The sequence below is a fragment of the Rhinatrema bivittatum genome, chromosome 6 (genome assembly GCF_901001135.1).
Source record: "Rhinatrema bivittatum chromosome 6, aRhiBiv1.1, whole genome shotgun sequence".
Classification (NCBI taxonomy): domain Eukaryota; kingdom Metazoa; phylum Chordata; class Amphibia; order Gymnophiona; family Rhinatrematidae; genus Rhinatrema; species Rhinatrema bivittatum.
The window spans coordinates 328,982,219-329,009,290 of NC_042620.1; the positions used below are offsets into that span (position 1 = coordinate 328,982,219).

A 27,072-nucleotide genomic window follows, 5' to 3' on the forward strand; every position below is an offset into this window, starting at 1 on the left:
CGCGCGCGCTCGGGCGACGGACTTGGGGGTTGGGGGGGGGTTGGTGGGAGTCCAGAACGGGGAGAGGAACAATGGCAGCAGCGCGCACCTTCTACACTGGGAGAGCAACCTGAGGAGGAGGAGGGGGGGGGACGCGAGAGCGAGACCCCGAAGGGGTGCACGCGCCCACCAGCAGTCTCCCCCCACCCCCCCCCCCGGCTCGCGCAGGCTGCATGGCCGAGAGGTGGCTGACGCCCTCCCCGGTACTGAAGTTGGCAGCGGCGGAGGACAACTAGGGGGGAGCATGGAAGAGCCCGCCGGGAAAGGGAGGCAGTGAGGCGAAGCGTGCACGGGGTGGGGGGAAGGCGAGGAGGAGGAGGAGGGGGGGAGGCTTTCGGCGGAGAGGGGAGGCGCGTCCACCTGCAGCCACCGGAGGTCCAAGCCCGGGTGAGGGGGGAAAAAAAAAAAAAAAGGAATCTGCACCATGGAGCAGTGACCCCCGCCGCATCGAGAGAAGACGAGCGAAAGAGCCTTCCCCACCTGCAAAGCCGAGGACGTGCTCTCGCTGTCCCTTGCCAAGGTAAGCCCTGGGAATGGGCGCAGACTGCAGCACGGCCGAGGGCCCCGGGAGCAGGACTGCAGCCTCCTCCACCCCAGCATAAAAAAAAAAAAAAATACAATAAACCAGCAGCCCCCATCCCCCCCTCCCCCGTTGTCCGCTGCCCGACGCTTGCATGCGCCGCTGCGGAAGAAAGGATGCTCCGATCGATAGCATTTATTCATTAAGTTTCAGGCCAGAAAGCCGGTGCCCCGGCGGGCAAGAAAATACCGCATTTGTGGGGTGTTGTGTTGTGGGTTTTTTTTTTTGTTTTTGTTTATTTTAACAGGCAAAATTGAAAGATCGGTTTATTTTAGCTAAGGGATTCTCCCAGCCACCCTCTCTCTGTAAGCAGATCTGTGGTAGAGGATGCAGGAGATTGTTCGGAGGAAGAGAGAATGAATGAAGATGTGCACAATTGCAGATTTACTTGTATGCTGGGGCACATAAAGTGAGCGATGGATCACTCGTTGAATGCATGTTCTTGTCGTGGAGCCGCTTTGCTCGTTGTAAAAAACGCGTTCCCGAATGGCTTTTAAATAGCCGAATACTTCAGGAAGTTGGAAAAATTCCCCCGTCTCTCTCTCCCCCTCCCCTGAAATCCTTGCATCAGTTTTGCCATCTCGTAATGCTTTTTTTAAAATTAGGATTTCCATTTTGCTGCTATTTAAGCTAGATACGCATTTATAGATTTTGCACTGCGTTGGTAAAAAAATAATCTGACTTGCTGTATATAATTTTCCATGCATTTCCTCCAGTTTGTATTTCCTGGACATGTAAAAAGGTTAAATATGGGCTAAAAAAGAACTGTGAAAAAATGAGTGTAATACTACCTTGATGATGATGATAATCTGCTTGTTTTGGGGGTGGGAGGAGGAAATTGAGGGGTACTATGCACTGATTTTGAAATATTTCACAGGGACAAATATGATACGAATAATGGTGAATCTAGTGCAATTCTATTTGCGTTTATGTATCTGCCCGATACTTTATTTTTTGTTATCTGGGTTTCCCCCCTCCCCTAATTCTTAAAGCCTATCTCTTCTTACTTTTAGTCCAGCTATGGACGATGATAATCCTCTACTGGGGGGCCTTGCACCAGGGGCTCCTTCCAGAATCCTGTAATCATGGACCCTAAATTCGGCCACTAGGTGTCACCATTTTGCAATGATTATGACACCCCTCCCTTCCCCAAGAAACTGAGAGTGCTGCCTCTGCAGCAGGAGTTCTCAACTTAGCCCTTGGGACGGACCAAGCTAGTCTGTTTTTCAGGGTATTCGGATTGAACATAAATGAGAGAGATTCTCATGCTTTTCCTCTATATAGTAGGGAAATCTATCTCATGCATATTCATTCTGGATATGCTGAAAATCTGGCTGCCTAGGTGTGTCATGAGGAGTGAGTTGACACACATTGTCCCGCAGCGTCCCCATCCAACCCAGAGAGTGGCAGACCTCAGCCAGGATTCAAATTGGTACCCAGAATTTGTTTGTGAGCAAAGCACTTGTGCTGTTCTGTTTGTCATCAGTGTCTGGGCACTTCCTGCATTCTGCTGATAGGTCTGTCCATCTGTGGTGTTCCTTCACCGCCAGTGGACCTGCGCTTGGATGTTGTTGCTTATGCTCGCCTGGGATGGACGGACAGATGGACGGACAGATATTGCCTCCCCTTCATGCGTTCTTTACCTCACGCACAAAGAACACAGGAAACTTCTGTATTCAGAAAGATATCGCAAATGGGCAGATTTGGGTGCGCCTTACAGGCTTTTTCTGCCGTCGTGTCCCATATTCCCACATAAAAGGGCTAAAACGCCTCTTTATGCATTAAATTGGAAAACCCGCTAATGGGATAAACTCGGATGTTGCAACCGCGTGTCATCCCGGTGAAAAATGGGATTGTTGATGCCATTAATCATCTGCCTCGTGGAAAATTTTCCAAACTTGGGCTGTTCCACGTGTTGCGGTTTGAAAATTCCTTGGCTCACGACCCATTTGGATAGCAAATGACAACAGGAAAAGTGATTTTGGTTATTGCGTGTGAGACACAACTTGTGCTGTGTGCCTTTGCCTTGGCATGCTTTTGAAGAGGGGCGATAAATATGGGATGCCTGGTTTCAAAGACAGATTTTGAGTGAAATCAAGTTGGCTGTCGCAGGGAGAGCAGGAATGTGATTTATGTTTTGGTGTCCTTATGAACTTTTGTTTGATATTGAAATGTTTTTGCCAATTGTTATATCACAGTGGACTAATATTTATATAAGTTACTATTTATGTTTATCTCTATACATATCCACGGGGCCTGTGCTTCCATTACCCAAATTAAGCGGTGGCCTAGAGCACCAACCCTTAGGGGGCAGCAAAATCACCAGAGGAGAGCGGGGCTAAGCCCACCCTGCTTGCAGCCGAAGATGAGGGACAATATCCTGGTGGGGGCCGTGAGTGCAGCCCATCCCGCTCCTGGCCGGAGATGGAGAGGCCCCGGTGGGGTAATGGGCAGAGATCATTCCACTCATGGGGGGGGGGGGGGGGAGATAGAGGGGGCTGGCAGGGCCGCAGGTGGGATCCATACTGCTCACAGCCCAGGACAGAGGGGGCCCGGAATGAGAGAGCAAGAAAGCCTGTGAGCCTATGTGTGAGAGAGAGAGGAAGCAGGGCCAGCGCTAACATTTTAGCTGTGCTGTCCCCCCTGTTCTATATATATATATATATATATATATATATTTTTTTTTTTTTTTTTAAACACACAATTTTTATCTTCCCCAATAACCAATTCATTATAGAAACTATCAGTTTCTCAGTCTGTCCCAGACCCCCGTCACTGCCAAAAAAATAAAAAAGCTCCACTCCCTCCGACAGTCCAAACTATCAAAATTGACACACTTTCATGAACCTATTTTACCTCATCCTCATCCACAGGTCCGACATTTCTAGAATGTGCAGAAATGATCCCCGGGTGCTCCTGCCCCTGTACCGGTACACAAAATTGGTGCTGCCTGAGATCTAGCCGGCACCAGTTTGCTGTACAGAAAAACTTGCACTGCTGTGCTGCCTCCCAGAAAACCCTGCAAATTAGACACTTGGAACCCATGTGGTATTTAGGCCTGTTGTAATGCACGTTAGATGTGGTATTTAGGCCTGTTGTAATGCACGTTAGATGTGGTATTAGGCCTGTTGTAATGCAAGTTAGATGTGGTATTAGGCCTGTTGTAATGCACGTTAGATGTGGTATTTAGGCCTGTTGTAATGCACGTTAGATGTGGTATTTAGGCCTGTTGTAATGCACGTTAGATGTGGTATTAGGCCTGTTGTAATGCACGTTAGATGTGGTATTTAGGCCTGTTGTAATGCACGTTAGATGTGGTATTTAGGCCTGTTGTAATGCACGTTAGATGTGGTATTTAGGCCTGTTGTAATGCACGTTAGATGTGGTATTTAGGCCTGTTGTAATGCACGTTAGATGTGGTATTTAGGCCTGTTGTAATGCACGTTAGACGTGGGTTTGGCCCTTGGAGAGCTTTGAGTAAGCTGAATGACAGCAATATAGTAAAATTCCCACAACACAACAGTACTAACTGTAAGCACTCAAAGAGGAACAACCCTATGGAAGAAAAGGTAAATATTACACCAGGCCCTAACTCCTCCTATTAGGAAAGCAGAACAAACCAGTCTGCTCTAAATTCCTACAGGGAAACTACATGCTAGCAGAACATCTCACCTCGCTTACACATGACAAACCCTCGCCAAATGCAGAATAAGGAAACCATAAAGTATAAATAAAAATGTGGAGATAGAAACTGAACTGGAAACTGCAATAAGCCAGACTGAGTGCAATGAAGCAATTAAAAAACATCATGAAACATCATAAATCATCAAACAATAAACTCAATAAATATCAATTGAAATAAACCATACTAATAAAAAGAATATTGAGAAACAGAAGACAAATAGAATAACATCTAATAATTAGGAACTCATATACAAAGTTTTTTAAAAATTTCCAAGCAGCAATAAAATATTTCAGAATAGCAGTCACATCAAACACCCAATAATTAAATCAAGAAGGGAAAGATCCCCTGCTTCCCATACCTGAAAACCTTTGATTTCCAGTCACCCTGAGTTTGTGGTGGATTGGTGGGGGCAGCATACATTTTTTTGACATCTCCCCTCAAGGCAGGCTCCCATTCTCACACATGCACACCCATCCCCTCCCCCCAGCTCCTATTCACACATACAAGCAACCTGTGCCCAGGGAGAATCCAAGGGTCTCTTATTCCTCTTCTGCTACTGCCACTACCACCACCCCGTGCCTTAACTCCTTGGGAGAGGATAAGATTGTTTGCACTGCTGCTGAAGACCTTCCTGCGGCTCCTCGTGTGCCGGCCGGTCCTGCAGTACTCGACCCTCGTGGTGTTAGCTCTTCCTGTATGCTCATCACGCGATGCACGAGATGAGCAAACGGGAAGTGCTAGCACCGCAAGGGTTTACTGCCACAAAATGAGCTCCCTCTTCTTAAGCCGGTGTGCAAATCTCTCCTCTTTTTTGCCGTCGGTGGGATGGGGTCCACTGGTAGCTGCATGGGTTTCTTGCTGCTCTTGGAGTGCCCCCATCCACCACTCTCCCGGGGTGTGCCGCTTTGTGCAATTGCACAGTTTGCACACCTGGTACTGCTGGGCCTGAGGAAGTATGAGAGAGAGAGAGTGTCTATGTGAGGGTGTGTGTGTGTGTGTGTGTGTGTGTATGAGAGAGAGCTTGTGTGAGGGTGTGTGTGTGTGTGAGAGAGAGCTTGTGTGAGGGTGTGTGTGTATGAGAGAGAGCTTGTGTGAGGGTGTGTGTGTATGTATGAGAGAGAGCTTGTGTGAGGGTGTGTGTGTGTGAGAGAGAGAGCTTGTGTGAGGGTGTGTGTGAGAGAGAGAGAGAGAGCTTGTGGTGAGGGTGTGTGTGTGTGAGAGAGAGAGAGCTTGTGGTGAGGGTGTGTGTGTGAGAGAGCAAACTTGTGTGAGGGGGTGTGTGTGTGAGAGAGAGAGAGAGCTTGTGTGAGGGTGTGTGTGTGAGAGAGAGAGAGAACTTGTGTGAGTGTGTGTGTGTGTGTGAGAGAGAGCTTGTGTGAGGGTGTGTGTGAGAGAGAGAGCTTGTGTGAGGGTGTGTGTGTGTGTGAGAGAAGGAATCCTGTGTGAGCATGTACATGTGAGAAGGAACCTGTGTGCTTGAGAGAGATAGGGAGCCTGTTAGAATGAATGAGGGTGTGTGAGGGAGGGAGTGTGTGAGAATGAGATAGTGTGTGAGTGTTCATGAGAGAAAGAGAAGAAAGTGTGTATGCAACAACCCCCCCCCCCCCCCCCAAATCCCATCAGCTAATCCGTGATAGTCTCAGGACATCTGGAAATCAAAAGTTCCCAGGCATGGAGAGGAGGGGAATTTTTTTTATCCCTGTTTTAATCATTGGGTGTTTGATATGTCTGCTGTTTTTCAATATTATTTTGGAGTTTGAAATGTTTTTTTTACATTTTTGTGAGTTTTTAATTATTGGATATCATTCTGTTTGTCAGCTATTTTGAAATATTTTTAATAGCATGGCTTTGTTGTTGATGATTTACATTTCTTGATTTTATTGTTTGATATTTTATGAAGAATGGCAGTAATTCTGTTTTGTTTTTTCCCCCATTTGGTTTCCATTGCAGATTTTGTTTATTTGTGTTTGGTGAAGATCTGTCTGTGATGGAGGTGAGGTATTTCTGCTAGGCTGCGGTTTCTGCGTAGGGATCTGCAGCAGCCTGGCTTGTTTTGTTTCCCTAATATTGGTATTTTAGTGTCGTCTTTTCGCAGGTAGGGTTGATACTGATTGAGTGCTGGCAGTTAGTGCTGTTTTGGTATGGGAGGTTTACTAGAGTGCAGTTATAATTGTTTCCTCATGGTTTTGTGAGAGCCTGCATCCAACACATGCTACATTTCACTTGGAACCCAATATCATATGGGTTACAAGTGTCTTTTTTTTATTTTTTTTAGCAGGATTTTCTGGTTCACTGCAATGTGCATGTTATATTTACATGCGCTGCTCTGAGTGATATTTTTTTCTTTTTCTTGTAAAATCTGGTATAAATGCATACTTTTAATTGGGTGTGGGGTGGGTGGAGGACGTTGGGATTCAGGGGTCACGTAGGCCCTGCATATCTATCTATGGGTATTCCACACACACACGTCAAAGCTTGCGCTATTTGCCGAAGGAAAACCCCCGCCCATTAATTTAGTATCCTAATGATCTTTAAATAGGTAATTGAAGAGGTTTTCGTACCTATTTTTTTTTTTGGCAAGGCCCGATATCGCTTGGCTTGTTTTGAAACCTCTTCTTTGCCTCCCCGCGCCTCTCTGCACGGTGCCTGGCTCGTCTTCCCACCCCTTTGCTGGCCTCTCTGCTTAGGGCTGTCTGCAGACCTCCCGGCGCTTGGCATTTGCACGAGAGCCTGGCATGCAGATCCGTGAAACCTTACCAGTGATTCTTGGGTGCCTGCTGTTGTCACTAGGACGGCGCCGGTAACGCGGGGACCGCTTTGCCAGCAACGGCGGTTTCCCAGCTGCAAAGCAAGCGATAACTTTTGTGAAAAAATATCATTTATATTAATAAAAAAAAAAAAAAGAGAAAAAGCACAGTTGAGGAAAAAAATAGAGCACAAATTATCCTATGTGATTTTTTTCTGTATAAAGAACTCATTTTAATTAGTAGTAACTGTTCCTTAAAGTTTATGCCCTTGCTCTCCCTCCCCCAGTTTGTGAGACGGTAAAATGTTATTTTTTGATGTTTATTTGCTATGGCACAAAACGGGGAAAGTACACTTTTTTTTTTTTTTTTTTTTACTGAAAGGATCTTCCTTAAGAATCTGTTTCCCCAGAGGGTTTTCCCATTCTGTGTGCCCGGTGAAAGTCTTTGGAAAATCCAGCCTCGCTGTAAAAGGGCCCTTAGGAATAGCGTGTGTGTGTGTGTGTGTGTGTGTGTGTGGTTTTTTTGCTGCGGAAGGCCTGGTTGGGTCGCACTAGAGCAGTCGTTAAAACGTCAGCGTCAGAATAAAACCTGGTGAATGAACGCAAACACGGCGTGCGCCAGGCGAAAGCCGACACCAACTCTTATCTTTAAATGAGCGGGTTTTACGAAGCAACCTGCTTCCATGCTCCCCACCCCCCCGCCTTGCTTTGTCATTCCCAGACTTGGGGTTGTTTGATGCCAGCATTTCTGCAATTTCAGATGTTTCCTTCTATGCAGTGACTACCCTCGAACCCACACTGCACCTTCACAGCTGAGAAAAACTTGTCATGAGCAGTACCGAACCTGTCCCGTAAGCGTGTGTATGTGTTTGTTGTCATCGGAAGAGAGTTCAAAAGTGCTAAAGCCAGATATCTGATCTGTTCGGGTGTCCGCCCCAGGGTTCCTGGTGAAATAGCTCGCCCCGCCGTCCCTTCTCTGATGGAATTGTTTGATTTGCCGTGGGGGGGGGGGGGGGGGGGGCACAGTGCATTAGGATTTTCTGTTTATGGGGGAGGAAGGGGGGGGGATAGTTCTTATGAATATTTTTTCCCTGCAGCCCAACTAAGGAAAGAAGAAAGGGAGATCCGAGCTTAGAAGTAAAAAAAAAAAAAAAGGAAAAAACAACCCAAAAATGACAGAAAAAAAAAAAAAGACAAGGTGGAAACAATTCAATTGCAGTCTGGTTCTTGTGTTGTGTCCTGTATTTTACCAGCTCTGCTTTCCCTTGTTCCAGAGTTCCTCTGTATTGTGTTTGATTTGTGAAATCTCTCTTGGAAGTTCAGGTTAGGTTGGCTGTGAACTGTCCTATAGATTAATGTTAACGGTTTTAAGCTCTATAAATAGTTACCAGTGTCTTTTCTTATCATCGGCTCTGCCATATTTTACCGCAGGAAGATGAATTCGGTGATGCAGGGAAAATGTCGTTTGTGTGATAAAAATGGATGGAAAGACTTTTAAATTGAGGAAGCTTGTGTAACCCAGACTCCTTGTAATAACTGCGCTTCTGGGTAGTGGATTTTTCACCTGGTTTCAGTCTGGCTACTAAGGTCCCCCTTCACTTGGGCCTGGCCCCGTTGTCCTCAGCGCTGGCATCACATTGTGCACATTTTTTTATTTTTATTTTTTAAAACTTTTTCATTCTCTTTCTTCAAATGCACGTCTGTTTTGGAAGCCTGGCGCTCTAAGCAGGAAGCCGGGAGCCTTTTTTTTTCTGCATGCACCTGACTGACACTTGGAAGAGAGCCCATCAAACAGAAATTCAGGAGTGATTGCAACATTCACCTACATTTTAGTCCAAACAGGGAGTGTAACTGTTAGATTGAAATGTTTTGAGTGCTTGTGTGAGGTTTAAAAATGGCTTCTTTTATAGCTTGCTTTTTTTTCCTCTGCAGCCGTTTTTTTGCAGGATAAGAGGCAAAACTGGGTTGTTTTGGCGTTTGGCGCCGGAGGAATTCCGCGTCGCGCGGTGGCGCGGATTTCCCCTCCGCAGAATTCCGCATTTGCCCCACGGAATTGGGCGTGGGGGACCGGGGAGCAGCGACGACGGCAGTGGGGACCCCTGGGGGCTGGAAGAGAGGCAGGAAATGGCCTCTGTGTCAGCTGGAAGTGAGAGAGGAGCAGGGGCGGGTTGGCCTGTGCGGATCGGAGGAGAGTTGAGAGAAAGTGGTGTCGGCCTACACAGGGTGGAAGAGATGAGCCTGCAGCGTTGGCCTTGGCCTGTGTGACCCAAAAAAAAGAGGGAGCAGTGGGGGGGTCCGGTGGAGCTTAAGCAAGAGAGAGAGAGACAGCAAGCATGGGGGGGGGGGAAGATAAGAGAGAGCTGGGGTGGGGGGTGCTCTTCCGCAGGGGCCGGGAATGGTCGCTTGAATTGAACGTCTCTCTCCCTCGGAACACAAATTTAGCTCACAAACCTGGCAGCGGACGCGCGACTTAAAACTGGGAGATTCTCAGGCACGGCGGATAACTCACAGATGGCGGTGAGAAGGAAAAACAGCTGATCTCAAGCAATTCTCCTTCAGCAGACGGCAGCCCCGCGATCCTCCTCCTCCAAGATGGCGCCGGCGATGCCGGGCAGGCAGGGACTGATTCAACACTAAACCCACAGCAACGGCGAGATGAGACCCGGGGGGGGGGGGGGAGGTGCTTCCTGGCGTTCAGGTCAGACCTCAAAACTCACAAACAGGAATTGCTGGCCTCTACTAATGATTTGAGAGACGACTTTAATAACCTGGGCCACAGGGTTGATGATGTTGATGTACGCATGGACGGCCATGCGGGGGCACTAACCAAGCTGGACAGGCAACATAGCTTGACGGAAAATCAGCCGGCCGCCCTTCAGGACAAGGTCGAGGGCCTGGAGAACAGGTCACGCAGGTGGCAATATACGTATAAGGGGAGTCCCTGACTCGCCTAACTATGGCCATGCACAAGAGGTGGCTGAATAGGTATGCAAAGTTTTGCTACAAGAGGGGCAACCACAGTCAGTTACAGTGGATGAAGAATCACAAACCATTAAACCAGAGAGCGCGCACAGAGCGTTGGGGCCTCGGTCGGACGCTCGGCCCGCGCGATATTATCATCTGTTTCCACAGTTATCTGCAAAAATCGCAAATCCTTGATATGGCAAAAAAAACAAAACAGAACAGCTGGTCCTGGGAAGGCCACTCTCTCGGCATAGACTTGTCCACGCTGCGGCGAAGGTATGAATTGCGAGATGCGACTTGTTTTTTGAGGACAGAGAACGTTCCCTTTGGGCTTCAAATCACGGTGAAAGGAATAACAACATACAGAGTAAAAATGGCCGCTGAGGTGGTAGAGGCGTTGGACAAAGCTGGGCTTCAACCGGACATCATCAATGCTAAGAAGGCGACTCGGCCGCAGAAACTTGATGATCATCCTCGCTGGCATAGGACGGGCAAAGGAGGAAAACTCCTGCGGAGACCCTCCGAGGACCCGAGATCAGCGCTTTCGGATCAAGGATGACTGCCCGAGGAATTTTACAGTCCTTACGGATACTGTCCGATGGAGTCCTGGTTGATTTCTAGAGCAGTGGTCCCCAACCCTGTCCTGGGGGCCCACCAGCCAGTCGGGTTTTCAGGATCTCCACCATGAATATGCATGAGAGAAAATTTGCATGCACTGCCTCCACAATATGCAAAGTTTCTCTCATGCATATTCATGGTGGGTATCCTGAAAACCCGACTGGCTGGTGGGCCCCCAGGACAGGGTTGAGGACCACTTTTCTAGAGGATATCCAGAGGGGAGCTACTAGCACACCGCTTACTCAGTTGCAAAGCAGACTGTGGGAGATAGTGCTCACCCTACACGTCGGACTAATGATTTTCAATGTTTGACTTTGCTTAATTCTATGATGGCCAAGGTTGTTTAGGTTAAAATTGAGTGTTCCAGGGGAGGGGGGTATGGTTGCGGCCCTTCCCGACTGCGATGGGGGCCCTCCCTGGAGGTTGGGAGGCTTGAAGGGGGGGGGGCAATAGGGGGGGTGGGAGAGTAGGGATGGCTCTCCAATTCGCATAATCCATATTGGATATGTCAGGAGATTTATGCTTTTTAGCTGTAGAGCATTTACCAGGGCGATGCTGATGTTGTATAGGCTTGTGTATGATGGCACAGATAGAAAGCATTATATCTATTAATGTTAAAGGCCTTAACCACTGCTATAAACGCCATCGCACTGGAACGGGAGCTGTTGACTCACAGAGCATCTATGGCAATGCTGCAGGAAACTCGTTTACGTAAAAGATATGAGCATTTATTATCCTATAGACAATACCCCCATAAATATCTTGCTGCAAGTACTCAAGAGGCTAAACATGCGGGGGATAGGCATCTTAGTAGCAAAAGATTTAATCCATGAGGTATTGACTTTAACCACTGATCCGCGCCTGGGTAGGGAGGCGATAACGTTGGTCTCCAACTCCGGACAGGGACACTTTTTTCGCAAGCTTGATGCTCTGCGCGTGCAACATGCTGAGGGATCGCTAATACTGGGGGGGGGGGGGGGGAGATTTTAATGTGACCTGTAACCCTTTACTTGACAACTCCCCCAGAGTTACCGCTACGCCCTCCTCGGCCCGACAGGCCCTGGTCTCTTTAATGAAACACTGGGGCTTACAGGATATATGGAGGCAGAGACACCCGGCCACCCATACCTACTCCTCTTACTCCCATGCACATCACTCTTATTCCAGGATAGATTATTTTTTTGGCTGACACTCAGTTGCAAAATAGGTTGGTCAGGATGGGCATAGAACCCATCACCTGGACGGATCATGCGCCAATGTGGATTGCAGTATGGTTTATGATCCCACATTCTGGGCAGCGTTACTGGCGATTAAATGAAACACCTTTTTTTTGCACGACACTTCTTTCCTAGCTCGTTTAGGAGAGAGACTTCAGGAATACTTGTAAAATTAATAACTCGGCTTAACCACACGTCGCCAGTAATCTGGGAATTTTCTAAAACTGTGGCTCGGGGGCTGCTAATATCACAGGCCACGTGTCGCAGAAAACAGAAAGGGAAACAACGGGCCCCATTTACTTAGAGAAATAGCCCAAATGCCATGCCAACACCAATCTTTTGAAAGCCCCAACATTTTTAAGAGGTTGGCTGCTGTTGAAGAAGAACTCCAAAAACTAGAAGCTGAGTCCATTGCTTTGGCACTAGAGGTGACCAAGCAACATTTTTATGAAGGGGGAAACAAAGCGGGGCGCCTACTATCCAGGAGGTCAAGGGTGGTGCCGGCACTGAACAATATTGCCCAAATTAATAATGGAAGCGGTTCAATACTTCACCTTCGGGACTGCTTTACGGACTTTTATGCTACCTTATACAAGGCCGAGGATCACATCCTTGAATCAGATATTGACTCATATTTGGACTCTGTTTCTCTAACACCGCTTACCCCCGAGCAGTAAACCCTCCTAGATGGCCCCATTCGGGAGTCTGAAGTTCTATATGCCATTAAGCTTCTAAAACCGAGCAAGGCACCTGGTCTCGATGGCCTTTCCGGGGCTTATTATAAGAAATTGAGTAATATAGTGTCTACACCACTGACGGAAATGTTTAATTCCCTCTGGGTTTCTAATGTCCTAGCGGACCACGCCAGTGTAGCGGGTGTAACGATATTGGCAAAACCAGGGCGAGATGCGACGCTCTATGGCTCATATAGACCTATATCATTGATTAACTGGGACCTTAAGATCTTGGCTAGGATATTGGCGGAGCATTTGAAGACAGTCATACCCACTCTGGTGCATAGTGAGCAAGCGGGTTTTATCCCTGCTCCTATGGCCAGCGACAATATTCGCAAAGTGGTCGATCTAGTGGACTGGGTCAAAGGCAATCATATCCCATCCGTCTTATTATCTGTAGATGCCGAAAAGGCTTTTGATTTGGTCCATTGGCCCTTTTTATTTAAAGTATTGCAGAAAATGCAATTTGGGATATTTTTTTCAACAGTGGATAATGAAGTTATATGACTCTCCCAAGGTCAGGGTCAAGGTTAATGGGGGATATGGAGACAGTTTTGACGTACAGCACGGTACAAGGCAAGGATGCCCGTTATCCCCCATGTTGTTTGCTCCTGTTTTTGGAGCCCTTTGCTACCCGGGTTCCTAACTCAAGGAGTATCAAGGTGTAACACTGCAGGATATGCATTTTAAAATTTCCCTTTTTGCAGACGATATAGAACCAGGAGCCTCTCTGGCCGCGGTGCTGGGAGAGCTCGACAATTTCCATAGGGTGGCTGGATTTAAGGTGAACTATGATAAAGAGAGGTTTCCCTTTTCGCTGGGCCCAAAATTCAATTAAGTACCTGGGGGTTCAAATAGGTTCTGACTTGTCTGACCTCTTTGGAAAAAGATTGAGAAAGACCTTAGCAAGTGGAGCAGGGAACACTTCTCGTGGATGGGTCGTATAGCGATCGTAAAGATGAACATATTGCCCCGTTTTTTTTGTATTTCTTTTCCACAAGTCCCATTCATATACCTGCAACTATATTAAAGTCGTGGCAGAAAAGGATCTTTAGTTACATTTGGAGAAAGAGGTCACCAAGAATCGCTAGAGCTGTTCTTTTTTTTTTTGCCTAAAAAGAATGGGGGGTTCCTACCTTGTTATGGTATTTTGGAGCTGCGCAACTCATCGCCCTGATAGCTGTTTATAACAGGGTCGCTGTTAAGCAGTGGGTAAGATTGGAACAAGTAATTGTGGCCATGCAGCTACAGGCCACTCCGTGGCAACCTAGGCAGACATGGCGGCCGGTAAGGCATATGCCATTTGCGTTGGCAAATAATCTTAAGGTATAGACCCAATGGAAACCTAAACAGGAAGGCTCCTTTAAACTCTTCCATCTCATCCATTTGTTACACAATACCAATTTTTCCTGTGGGCATGGACTCCCAGGCCTTCTCGGTATGGGCTGCCCGTGACGTTGTCTATGTTGGCCGGCTCTTGAAGGAGGGTGTGGTGATATCTTATGCAGACTTTCAGACTTAAGCACCAGCGATGTGCGACCAATTTCCTAGGTTTTGCGCAAGCAAGGCCCTTCATGAAAACATTCCTAGACAACCAGACGCTTCGTGCAACCAAATCTTTATTTTAAAATTTCTGTGAACATGCTGGAAAAATGAAGGACATAATACCGAAAATGTATTCTTTATTCAGTGTACATACACCACATGTCTTCTCACACATCAAAGCATGGACACAAGATTTAGGGGAGATGCTAAGTGAAGAGGATTGGGATATTGTGTTCCACAGGACAGCAAAATGTTCTATCTCAGCAGCAATACAGGAACATTGTTATAAAATCTTATATAGATGGCATTTAACTCCGGCACGACTTCATGCCATGTTTCCCAATGTCTCTCGTAAATGCTGGAGGAATTGTGGGCAGACGGACTCATTTATACATATTTGGTGGTCCTGCCCCAAGGTTTTTTTGGGACCAGATCAGGGGCTGGTTAAGCGAAGTAGGGTTGGGAGATGAGCCTTAAGTAATCAAATATGTTTTGTTAAATATGCCTGCGGAGAAGCTGAGTAAAGCACACCAGACATTCAGATTACAGGTACAATATTGGTGCTCGTTGTGAATTAGCGAAGGCATGGAAGCAGCCGGACACTCCGTCTTTAACTGCTGTCATCCATAGGCTCTACACCCACTATCGCATGGCATATCTGACCGCTGTGAAACGTGCCAGGGTAGCAGCTTCCCATGATACATGGAACCCAATGAAAGAGTGGTTAAAAGGGCACGGTCCAATAGGATAAATGGAGTATTGTTTTCTCTGTAAAGATTCCCAGTTGTTCCCTTTATCCTAGAATATTTTCACAGACCTACTGATACTGGGCAGCGGTAATGCTCACTTTGGCTATATTACGTGATATTGCATTCACTTACATGCTTGTTTTACTTCTGTAAAGATCCAATGGTATCGAATGGAGAGCTGGGGAGGGGTGGGTATTACGGGGGAACTTGCTTCTGTTGGTTATAAAATGCTTGACCAATAATGTCCATGATGTATTGTTGATTTTAACAATGTCATGCCATTCTGTTACATGGTCAATAAAACTTTATAAATAAAAAAAAAAGAGAGCTGGGGGTCTCTATAAAGAGGGGATGGTAGATAGAGAGAAAACTAAGGGGCCTGCTAAAAGAGGGGAGGCAGAGACAGAGAAAGTTTAGGGGGCGAGGGGAGAGAACTGGTGAAGGGAGATCTTCATGGCAGGAATCACTCCTTTTGTGGGGCCAAAGAGTGACACCCATGGGACATCAGGAGGTGTTTCATTGTCCCATTGAGATTCAGTGGGTCCCTTCCGACACGGTTCTGGGATCAGTGTGTTCTAGATGTGTAGAAGTGAGCTTTCGATTCCCATCGCTGATGTCTTTGTGATTTCCCCCTGCATTTCAATTGCCAGGAGAGAAGGGGGTCAACAAGGGTCTCCAGATTGCCTATTTTAGAATGGACACTCTTTATGCTGTTACAGTAGCTTAAGGAGGCTGCCTTGGACTTAGTTCCATGTGCCAAGGCTCACGTGTTTCCTGCAGTTGTCCTTGCTATATCGTTGGTCCCCTAAGCCTGAGAACTACAACATTCATCTGCCCATCCCACTTCCAGCAAAGGACAACCTGAAGTGACGGGCGATGCCCTCAAATTTGTTGAAAGGAATGGATTTGGAGTTTCTCTCCTGGATTATAGTAACTCAGATGTGAGTGCAGTGGGTTGGGGGCTCAATGTTGTGTTTGGGGTGACTCAGGGCCTCTGGACCTTATGGTGGCCTTATGGTCCATAAACTAGGCTAGCCCTAGTTCAGTTTCCTCAATTAGTAAAGAGAAGGTCAGGTTGAGTGCTGTTGGACAATGCCACAGCAGTCGCAGATGTGAAGAAGCAAGAAGTCCCAGGTTGGCCCAGAAGATCGCCTTTCTTCGGCTCACATTGCAAGAGTTGAAAAGGTCTGGGCTAACCTTCTCAGCAGAAACTTTCTGGATACTAGGGGGTGGGAACTCAGCCAGGAGAGTTTTCAGTTAATGGTGGACCAATGCAGCGTTTCCTTTATGGACTTGATGGCAACCTGCAGGAATTTCAAGATCAACAGGTTCCTCAGCCATTGGAATAGATGACTTGCTTCTGCCATGGCCAAAGGAGAAACGTCTTTGTTTTCCTGCCTTGGCCCTTCATAAGTAAGATTATGAAAAAGAGAGAGAGGACCACTTATCTACAGTGATGCTAGTAGCACCTGATTGGCCAAGAATATCTTGGTATGCAGATCTGGTAAGACTACTAGCTGGGCCTTCTCTTTGGTTACCTGAAAGATGTGGCCTGTTATTGCAGGGGCCAGTTCAGATGGCGGTCGCATCTCCGTTTTGTCTTATGGACTGACGCTTGAGAGGGATCGCTTGCACAGGATGGGGTACTTCTTTGAGGTTATTGCAACGATGTAAGGCCCCATAAGAACTCAACTTCCTTGGCGTATGTTCGGATTTGGCGCCGCTTTGAGAGCTTCTGTGAGAAACTGTCAGTTTCACTTTATAGGGCAGAAATTGCAGCCATCTTGGTCTTCCTTAGGGAGACCTAGATAACAAGCTAGCACTTAGTTTTCTAAAGCTGCAGGTTGCAGCCATTTCCTGCTACAGAGGTTTTGTCAAAGGTTGCTCTGTGGTTGCACATCCAGATGTAGCCCACTTCATCTGATGCGGTCAAGCATATCTGCCCTCTGTTTTGGTTCTTGGTTCCTTAGTGGGGCCTTAATTTGGTCCTTAATGCGCTTGTATGTTCACTCTTTGAGCCTGTGAAATGAGTTTCTTTAAAGGATCTTTCTTTGAAGAAGGTTTTTCTGGTGGTCACATCAGGTATTTCAGACCTGATCCTGCAGAGATCCCTACCTGGTGTTCTCTGCTGAAGTGGTTACCTTTCTGCTAGTTTTGTCCTTTCTCCGGAAAGTGAAGTTACCCTTTCATTTGAATCAGTCTGCCTCACTGCCAACCTTCTGGAACAGTGAATGTCATGGTAAGGGAGCAGACTCCATCTTTTAGATATCTGACGCAAAATTCTCAGATATGTGGAGATGCCAGACCCCTTTCAGAAAACAGACAGGCTATTTGTACTGTTTGGTGGCCTCCATAGGGGAGAAGCAGACCAAGGCTACTCCTGATCAGATGGATCAAAGAGGTGATTGCATCTGCATACTTGTTGAAGGGCCAACATGCGCTCCAGGTTCATTTCATGAGGGGCCAGATGTCCTCATGGGCAGAATATTTTGCAGTGGCACCCACCTGGTCATCCTTGCAGACTGAACGTACAAGCCAAGGCAAATGCTGCATTCAGGGCAGGCATTCTCAACTCAGGCCTGTCTTCCTCCCACTAAGCTTGGACATTTCCCACTTGTCTTGGTCTAGCAGCAAGATAAGGAAGTTAAAATGTAGTCATGCCTGTCAATTTCCTTTCCTTGAGTCCTGCTAGACTCATCCAAGACCCACCTGAGAATACAGTGGCTGCACATATGTAATTCTCTTTTGCTCTCTCCTTGCCTATTCTTTGGGAGACCTAGAGACTTTAGTCCTCTCCTTAGGGAAGCAGCTGGACCTCCTATATGTCATCTCATCGTCTTCCTCCTCACTCTCTCCTCCTATCTAGGAGAAACTGGTAGAGGCGCCATACTCCTGGTAAAAGCAAAGGTACTGTTGGTTTAGGAGCTCACTCCATTGCTTTGATAGGTTTCTGGCAAGTGCCCAGGCTGCACCTCCCTTTATCCAGTGATGATGCCCCAGAGAAAGAGATGTCTCTTCTCTCTCCTATCAGCTAGAAGCAGAGTAAAACCCACTAGCTGGACTCAAGGAAAGGAAATTAATAGGTGTAATGAAATCTCATCCTTGAGTAATATTCATTTTCTGTACTGCATTGAAGTTCATTATTACTTAAAGATGTTAATTATATTTTGTTAGCTGAACAAATACAGTCTGCAGAATTTTAAAATATTGTGCCCAGAATTTTTAATATTTTGTGCTAAATTCCTAATGCAGAGGTGAGAGGAGCAGTCTTTCTTCTGATAGATGTTGTGATCACCTGGGTAACATTTCCTGCCATTTCAGAAGTTTTCACGCATTGATGAAGAAAGGGTTAATTGAAGTAAAAAAGTGAATGGTAGGGCCAGCGATCAGCTGGGAACTGCAGCAGTAGATTGGGCAAATGAGATGGGCCCTATGGTAATTACCTACTGTGTTTCTATGTTTCTGTTCAATGTTCATTGAGAAAAGGCTTTGGATAGGGCCAGAGATAACTGCCACAAATAGTACTCCTGGGAGAATTCTGGGCAAAAAAAAAAATTAAAATTCTACTCACAAAAATTTGAAATTTGTGCACAAAAACTTAAAATTCTGCATTTTAAAATAACACAATATACATGACAGTCTTTAATTTAAAATATACAGAAAAAAGTTATTACTTAAAGATGCCGAGTTTTAAATATTTTGAGCAGAATTTCCCTAGAAGTTCATTGTAAGTGTCTCTTCCACCCTCTCTCCCTACTCTCCTGGCCTGTCTCCTTTCACTTTGCCCCCTCAGGCTCCAACTCCTCCATCTGCCACTATCTCCCCTCCTCCTCTAGGCTCAATCCTTTCTACCCTGTCTCCATTCCCAGAGTTTGACCCCCTCTCTCTCAATCCTGCCCCTCACACAGGCTCCCTCTCCACCTCTCTCTCACACATGCACAGGTTCCCTCTCTCTAGTGCACATATACATCCCCTCTCTCTCTCTCTCGTGCACACATCCCCTCATACAGGCTCCCTGCTCTCTCTCTCTCTCTCGTGCACACACACAGAGACTCCCCCTCTCTCTCACACACTCCTGCACACTGGCTTCCTCTCTTGTTCACCCTCCCTATACATAGGCTCCCCCCCCTCTCTCTCTCTCTCACTCACTCACTCACTCACTCACTCACACACACACATAAACACATCCCTTCACACAGGCTCTCTTTCTTACACATACACACACCCTCATACAGGCTCCCTCTCTCATAAACAAGCACCTTCACCTACACACAACCCCTTTTTTCACACACACTAGCTTTGAGCCTCTCATTCACATACATACTCCTTCACAATCCCCTCACATAGGCTCCCTCTCTCTGGCACCCACACCCATGCACCTTCACACATGCTGTCTCTCACACCTCAGGCTTGCAATCTTACATACACACACTCTCTCACCGACATCTTCTCCATCTTCGCTGTGAGCGGGATGGCCTCCGCTTGTGGTACACCGGGGCCTGCTCCTTTTTTGCTGTGAGTGGGACGGCCTCTGCTCGCGGCATGCCTGGGCCTGCTTCATTTTTGCCGCAAGTGGGACAGTCCGCTCGCGGCAAAGAAGAAGCAGGCCCAGCGCAGTAGCGCAGAATTCCCACAGGACTACAATAGGAATGCAATTGAAAGAGGCTTCAATCAATTTAAAGAAGACTGTGTTAACAAGGAGCTAGCAAAACTAAAAGTAGATAAAGCGATGGGGCCAGATGGTATACATCCGAGGGTATTATGGGAACTTAGAACCGACATGGTAGCTCTGCTGGCTGACCTATTCAGTACTACTTTAGAGTCGGGAATAATTCCAGAAGACTGGAGATGGGCAGATGTGGTTCCTCTTCATAGAAGTAAGGAGGAGGCTGGGAACTACAGGCCGGTTAGTCTGACCCCTTTAGCGAGCAAATTAATGTAGTTGCCGTTAAAACAGAGGATAGTGCGGTTTCTGGAAACCAGTGGATTACAGGATCAGAGGCAGAGTGGTTTATATCAGAGATCAGACAAATCTGATCAATTGATTTGATTGGGTGACCAGAGACTTGGATGAGGAGAGCGCTAGATGTAGTGCACTTGAATTTCAGTAAGGCCTTTGACAGGGTTCTGCATAGGAAAGTTATAAATAAACTGAGCACCCTTGGTGTGGATCTTAAAGTGACTGACTGACTGGGTTAGAAACTGCTTGAGCGAGAGGTGAGAAAGAGTATTGGTAAATGGCGTTCTCGCTGAGGAAGGATGGGTTGAGTGAGTGGGTTTACCAGCAGTGTGCTTCACGAATTGGTCTTTGGTCTAGTTCTAGTCAACATTTTCCTAACAAAATGTTTCACTGTATCCTTACTGAACTCGCGTTATATTTTTCCATGTAAGCGGGCTGTTGTCATCCATCCCGAAGACTCTTGTCCAAGTGGGACATTGTTTAAGCTCACTTAATGATTGCAAAAACAAACTTGCGCTTAATGTCAGGAAAACCAATGTCATTATACTGAGCAGGGCTCCCTCCGAGGACTAACCGCATTTTTTCAGTTTAACGATTGGAATATTACTATCTTGACAGTAGTAAGAAACTTGGGGGATAAAACTCAAATCCAACTTGTTAATGAAAGAACATATAAGACAAGTAGCCAGTAGAGTATTAATTAAATTGAAAGCATTGCAGGGTTTGAAAACTTTTTTTTTTTTTTTTTAAACAGCTGATGATTTCATTACCATAAGTCAGTATTTGGTTATCTCCAAATCAGACTATGACAATGCTCTCTGTGTTGGTGTTCCAGCAAACGTGCGGCGTGGTTTACAGGCTGTGCGGAATGCATCAGCAAGGTCATTAAGAGAGCCTGGATTATGTGACCATATTACGCCAGCTCTGTGTGCCCTTCCAGCTGGCTGCCTAGAAAATGGAGGCTACAATTTTAAAATCATCAACCTTGATCCATCGTGCGCTGATCCTTCGATGTGAGTAAACTTGGCTCTAAAACTTTATAAGCCACTCCGTAAACGAAGATCGGCAGGACAGAGTTTATTAGAAATACCGACAGTAAGGCAGGTTAGGCTCGATGAGACGAGGGAAAGACCCTTTTAACGAGGCTGGTCCACAATTAATGAACAGTCCTGCCAAATGAGATCCGGAACATCGAGTGTTACTTGACCTTCAGCAAACAGGTCAAAGCTTTTTATTTCAAGCAAAATTTTAATGCTGTGTGATTTTATTTATTTATTTTTTTAGATATTTATTTTAGTTATTTGAACATATGTAATGTTGTTAAAAAAAACAAAACATTTGTTGTTTTTTCATTGTGTTGACAATTGAATTGTGATAGCCATGTTCTTTGGATTTGTTGATTTTATATAAGCATATTTTGTTATCCGCTTAGAACTATGGATAGAGCGGGCTATAAATTATGAAATAAATAATTTGTCCATCCATTCTATTTATAATACCTAAGCGTAGCCTGCCTGCTGCATTATACACCAGGGTTTCCCAAACAGTGTGCCATGAGAAGAGCCTGATGATAAAAGTTGAGGTGCTGGCCCTCTTCGTTGCTTCTTCCCTTCTGTCCTCCAGCCAGCAGAGGGAGACAGAGAGTATTGTCTATCTGCTGCCGCTGCTTTCTCCTCTGCAATTGAAACTGCAGGGGGCCCTGGCCCCTTGCTGTTACCATCGCAGAGGCAATCCCGCAAAGGAAGAAGAAGCTGCGCCAGGTAAGCGCTGCTCAGATTTCTGCTGGCTCCAGGAGATGGGAGTGGGGGTGGCGTGGGGAGGGGAAGAAGCAACAGCTGAATGTGGTGTGGGGGGGAGGGAATGATAAATGTAACCACAGGGTGTGGGGGGGGGGGGGGGAGAGGGAAGAGAATGGGGTGATGCCAGGGTTGGGAGAGAGGGAAGGGAAGGTAATGGTTCCAGGCAGGTGGGAAGGGGAGAGGTAATGATGCCAAGGTTGGGGGGAGGGGGGGAGTGATGATGACAGAGGCTGGGTGGAGGATGAAGGATGATGATATACCAAGGGGAGGGGGAGAAGGTGATGGTGATTCTAGAAGGCTGGATGGAGAGGGAAGATAAGGTGGTGATAATGCCAAAAGGGTGGCAGAAGAGGGAGGGTGATGATGATGCCGGCGGGGGGGGGGGGGGGGGTTGGGATTGAGAAGGGAGGAGAAAGAGGTGATGCCAGGGGAAAGGAAGGCAAGTTATTGATGCCAGGGGCTGGGAAAGAAGGAAAGTGATGATGACACAGGTTAGAGAGGCTGGGTGAAGGAAGGTGATGATATAATGGGGGGAGGGTAGAGGAGAGGTAAGGAAGGGAAGAAGGTACTGATGATGCTAAAAGGTTGGAGGGAGAGGGAAGAGAAGGTGATGATGATGCTAGAAGGGTGGCAGAAGAGAGAGAATGAAGGGAAAAGAAAGTGATGATGCCATGGGAAAGGAAGAGAAGGTGATGATGATGCTAGAAGGTTGGAGGGAGAGGGAAGAGAAGATGCTGACGATACTAGACGTTGGAGAAGGAAGAGAAGATGCTGACGATGCTAGAAGTTGGAGGGAAGAGAAGGTGATGATGCCAGGGGGTGGGTGGGGAAAAGGGAAGGAAGGATAAGCTGGTGATGATGCAAGGGGGCTTGCGGAGGAAGGTAAGAGAAGGTGATAGTGCCAGGGGTGGAGGGAAAGGAAAGGGAAGGTGGTGATACTGGGGGGTAGAGGAAGAGGTAAGGTGATGATGCCAGAGGTGGGAAGAGAAGATGATGATGGTGGTGAAGGTGGTGGTGTGCCACGATGACGTGAACCCTGTGCTGGGTGTGCCACAACACAAAAAAAATTGGGAATCGCTCTTCTACACTAATTTATCTGCAATGCCCACTTTTTGCTGTAATATGCTTTGAACTCCTCGGCTGGAACAGCGTGCATAAACTATGTTGACAATGATGATGGCCTTTTCGGGAAAGTTTTTCCCTTTTTGTGGATGACACCAACATCTGCAATGGGATAGATACCTAGGGAGGAGTGGAAAACACAAGGAGGGTGTCTAGTAAAGATTGAGGAATGGTCTAGAGTCCAGCAGCTATGATTTAATGCTAAAAAAAAATGCAGGGTCATGCATTGGGATTGTAAAATCCCAAAAGCCCAGTACAGTATTAGGAGTTAAGTTCTTCTGTTCCCAGAACAGCTGTGGGATCTGGGGATGATCTTAAGGTGGTCAAATAGGTAAGGTAAGGTGACGGCAAAAGAAGGATGCTTGTGTGCTTAGGGAGAGGAATAGCCAGCAGAAAAAGGAGCTGATGCTGCCTCTGTACAAGTGTCCGAGATCTCCTACGGAGTACTGGAGAGTGCAACGTCAAAGGTCGTAAACCAAATAGACTTGGTTAACAGGGCAGATATTAAAATTTTATTTATTTATTTATTTATTTCAGGTTTTTATATACCGGCATTCGAGATCGCAGTCACATCATGCTGGTTCACATAAAACAAGGGTGCATCGTGAAACATAAACTAAAACAGTGGTGCGGAAAATGCAGTTACATATAACAGGGTAATTAAAACTTGGCGGGGAGGAAGAGAAAGGACAGATTATAATTCAAACATGTAAAAACGATAGTGGAGATAATTGATTATAGTGTGGGGCGGAGATAAGGAGTGGCGTGGATGAGCTAAATCAGTTGGAGTCCGGGAATGCTTGTATGAATATCCATGTCTTTAGTCTTTTTTTGAAGGTTGAGATGCATGTTTCCAGTCTGAGGTTTGTGGGGATGGAGTTCCATATTGGTGGAATGGCTGTGGAGAAAGCCCGATTTCTTAGCGTGTTGTGTCTGGTAGATTTAGGCGGTGGTACCTGTAGCGATCCTTTGTATGCCTCTCTTGTCGGTCTTGACGAATTATGTAGTTGGAGAGGGATTTGTAGGTCGATGGGAGCCAGTAGGTGGATATTTTTGTATGTAGTAAGAATGGCCTTGTATATTATTCTAAAGTGTATGGGTAGCCAATGGAGGCTTTTTAGGATGGGGGTTATGTGATCCCTTCTCCTAGAATTTGTCAGTATTCGAGCAGCTGTATTTTGTACCATTTGGAGCGGTTTGGTGTATGAAGCGGGAAGGCCAAGTAGGATGGTGTTACAATAGTCTAATTTAGAAAATATGATAGCTTGCAGAATGGTTCTGAAATCTTGGGCATGGAAAAGAGGTCTAATTCGTTTCAGTACTTGTAGTTGGTAGAAACAGTCTTTAGTGGTTTTATTGATAGTGGCTTTGAAATTCAGGTGATTGTCAATTAAGACTCCTGTTGTTGTTGTGCCTTGCTGTGTCGAGGTGATGGTGCTGTTCTCAGAGGTGATGAGCAGGAGTTCAGTTTTGCTGGAATTAAGTACTAGGTTAAGGTTGGTGAGGAGGAGTTGAATGTTTTGAAGGCAGGTGTTCCAGTAAGCTAGCGTTTTTGTAAGGGAATCCTTAATGGGGATCAGGACCTGGATATCATCAGCGTAAAGGAAATGTTTGAGGTTGAGGTCGGTGAGAAGTTGGCATAACGGTAAGAGGTAAATGTTAAATAAAGTAGGAGACAGGGAAGAGCCTTGTGGGACTCCTACTGATGAAGGGTGTTGTGTGGATTCTTTGTTCTGTAACTTTACCTTGTATCCTCTGTTGCTGAGGAAGGACATGAACCAAGAGAGTGCTGAGCCTGAGATACCTATGGAGGCCAGCTGTTTAATGAGTAGGGAATGGTTAACGGTGTCGAAAGCTGAAGAAAGGTCCAGTAGGATGAGTAAGAAGGCTTGTCCTTTGTCAAGGCCTAGAATGAGGTAATCTGTTAAGGAGATGAGGAGGGATTCCGTGCTTAGTGTTTTGCGAAATCCGTATTGCGATGGGAATAGGAGGTTGTTTTCTTCAATGTAGTTTGAGAGTCTGGTGTTCACCAATTTCTCCATGATCTTGGCTATGAAGGGGAGGTTGGCGATCGGTCGGTAGTTGTTTGGGTCGTTAGGATCTAGGTTTGGTTTCTTGAGTAGTGGTTTGAGTGAGGCTAATTTGAGGTCATCTGGGTAAGATCCTTGTGTTATTGAACAGTTTATGATGTCTGACAGTGATTTGGAGATGGCGTCAGGAATTGATAGAAGCAGTTTCGAGGGGATGTGATCCAATGGGTGAGAGGATGGTTTCATTTTCCGTAGGATACCTAGGATCTCAATGGAGGAGGTGAGTTCTAGTTCAGCTAAGCGGGTATAGTTGAAAGCGGTCTGAGGTGAGGTTGATGTAGAGACGGTGTTAGGGGGAAGCTGAGTTAGAAGTTTGCTCATTTTGTTGGCCAATGATCTTCTTAATAAAGTGTAGGAGGACAGACTGAAAGATCTAGACATGTTTGTCCTGGAGGAAAGGGGAGATAAGAGAGAGAGGCATTTAAATACCTCCAAGGAATCAAGCCACAGGAGGCGGATCCTCTTTCAACGGATAGGGGGCTCTGGGACGAGGGTGAAAGGGAATAGACTCGGGACCTCTTCGTATTGAGCTCGTGCCATCTCTGGTAATTCAGTATTTACTTACTGTGCCCCTTTGCCTCGAGTATCCCCACCTATCACGGTGGCACACGGGCACTGCTCTAATGTAAGACATTGATAAGACAGGCTAAGAGAGAATTTGAAAAGAAGTTGGCTGTAGAGGCAAAAACTCACAGTAAAAACTTTTTAAAATATATCCGAAGCAGAAAGCCTGTGAGGGAGTCAGTTGGACCGTTAGATGATCGAGGGGTTAGATGATCGAGGGGTTAAAGGGGCACTTAGAGAAGATAAGGCTATAGCGGAAAGATTAAATGATTTCTTTGCTTCGGTGTTTACTGAAGAGGATGTTGGGGAGGTACCCGTAATGGAGAAGGTTTTCATGGGCAATGATTCAGGTGGACTGAATCAAATCACGGTGAACCTAGAAGATGTGGTAGGCCTGATTGACAAACTGAAGAGTAGTAAATCACCTGGACCGGATGGTATACACCCCAGAGTTCTGAAGGAACTAAACAATGAAATTTCAGACCTATTAGTAAAAATTTGTAACTTATCATTAAAATCATCCATTGTACCTGAAGACTGGAGGATAGCAAATGTAACCCCAATATTTAAGAAGGGCTCCAGGGGCAATTCGGGAAACTACAGACCAGTTAGCCTGAATTCAGTGCCAGGAAAAATAGTGGAAAGTGTTCTAAACATCAAAATCACAGAACATATAGAAAGACATGGTTTAATGGAACAAAGTCAGCATGGCTTTACCCAGGGCAAGTCTTGCCTCACAAATCTGCTTCACTTTTTTGAAGGCGTTAATAAACATGTGGATAAAGGTGAACCGGTAGATATAGTATACTTGGATTTTCAGAAGGCGTTTGACAAAGTTCCTCATGAGAGGCTTCTAGGAAAAGTAAAAGTCATGGGATAGGTGGCGATGTCCTTTCGGGCTTGCAAACTGGCTAAAAGACAGGAAACAGAGAGTAGGATTAAATGGGCAATTTTCTCAGTGGAAGGGAGTGGACAGTGGAGTGCCTCAGGGATCTGTATTGGGACCCTTACTTTTCAATATATTTATAAATGATCTGGAAAGAAATACGACGAGTGAGATAATCAAATTTGCAGATGATACAAAATTATTCAGAGTAGTTAAATCACAAGCAGATTGTGATAAATTGCAGGAAGACCTTGTGAGACTGGAAAATTGGGCATCCAAATGGCAGATGAAATTTAATGTGGATAAGTGCAAGGTGATGCATATAGGGAAAAATAACCCATGCTATAATTACACGATGTTGGGTTACATATTAGGTGCTACAACCCAAGAAAGAGATCTAGGTGTCATAGTGGATAACACATTGAAATCGTCGGTACAGTGTGCTGCGGCAGTCAAAAAAGCAAACAGAATGTTGGGAATTATTAGAAAAGGAATGGTGAATAAAACAGAAAATGTCATAATGCCTCTGTATCGCTCCATGGTGAAGACCGCACCTTGAATACTGTGTACAATTCTGGTCGCCGCATCTCAAAAAAGATATAATTGCGATGGAGAAGGTACAGAGAAGGGCTACCAAAATAAGGGGAATGGAACAGCTCCCCTATGAGGAAAGACTAAAGAGGTTAGGACTTTTCAGCTTGGAGAAGAGACGACTGAGGGGGGATATGATAGAGATGTTTAAAATCATGAGAGGCCTAGAACGGGTAGATGTGA

General features: G+C 46.1%; 1 protein-coding gene across 1 annotated transcript in view; it reads left to right on the forward strand.

Annotated features, from left to right (window-relative positions):
• The first annotated feature begins 23 nt into the window (after positions 1–23).
• The window catches only part of NEXMIF (neurite extension and migration factor), a 466,775-nt gene continuing 439,726 nt past the window's right edge, over positions 24–27,072 (forward strand). The window contains exon 1 of the mRNA XM_029607665.1: positions 24–559. The gene's annotated coding sequence lies outside the window, so the exon portion shown is untranslated. The remainder of the gene's footprint in view (positions 560–27,072) is intronic.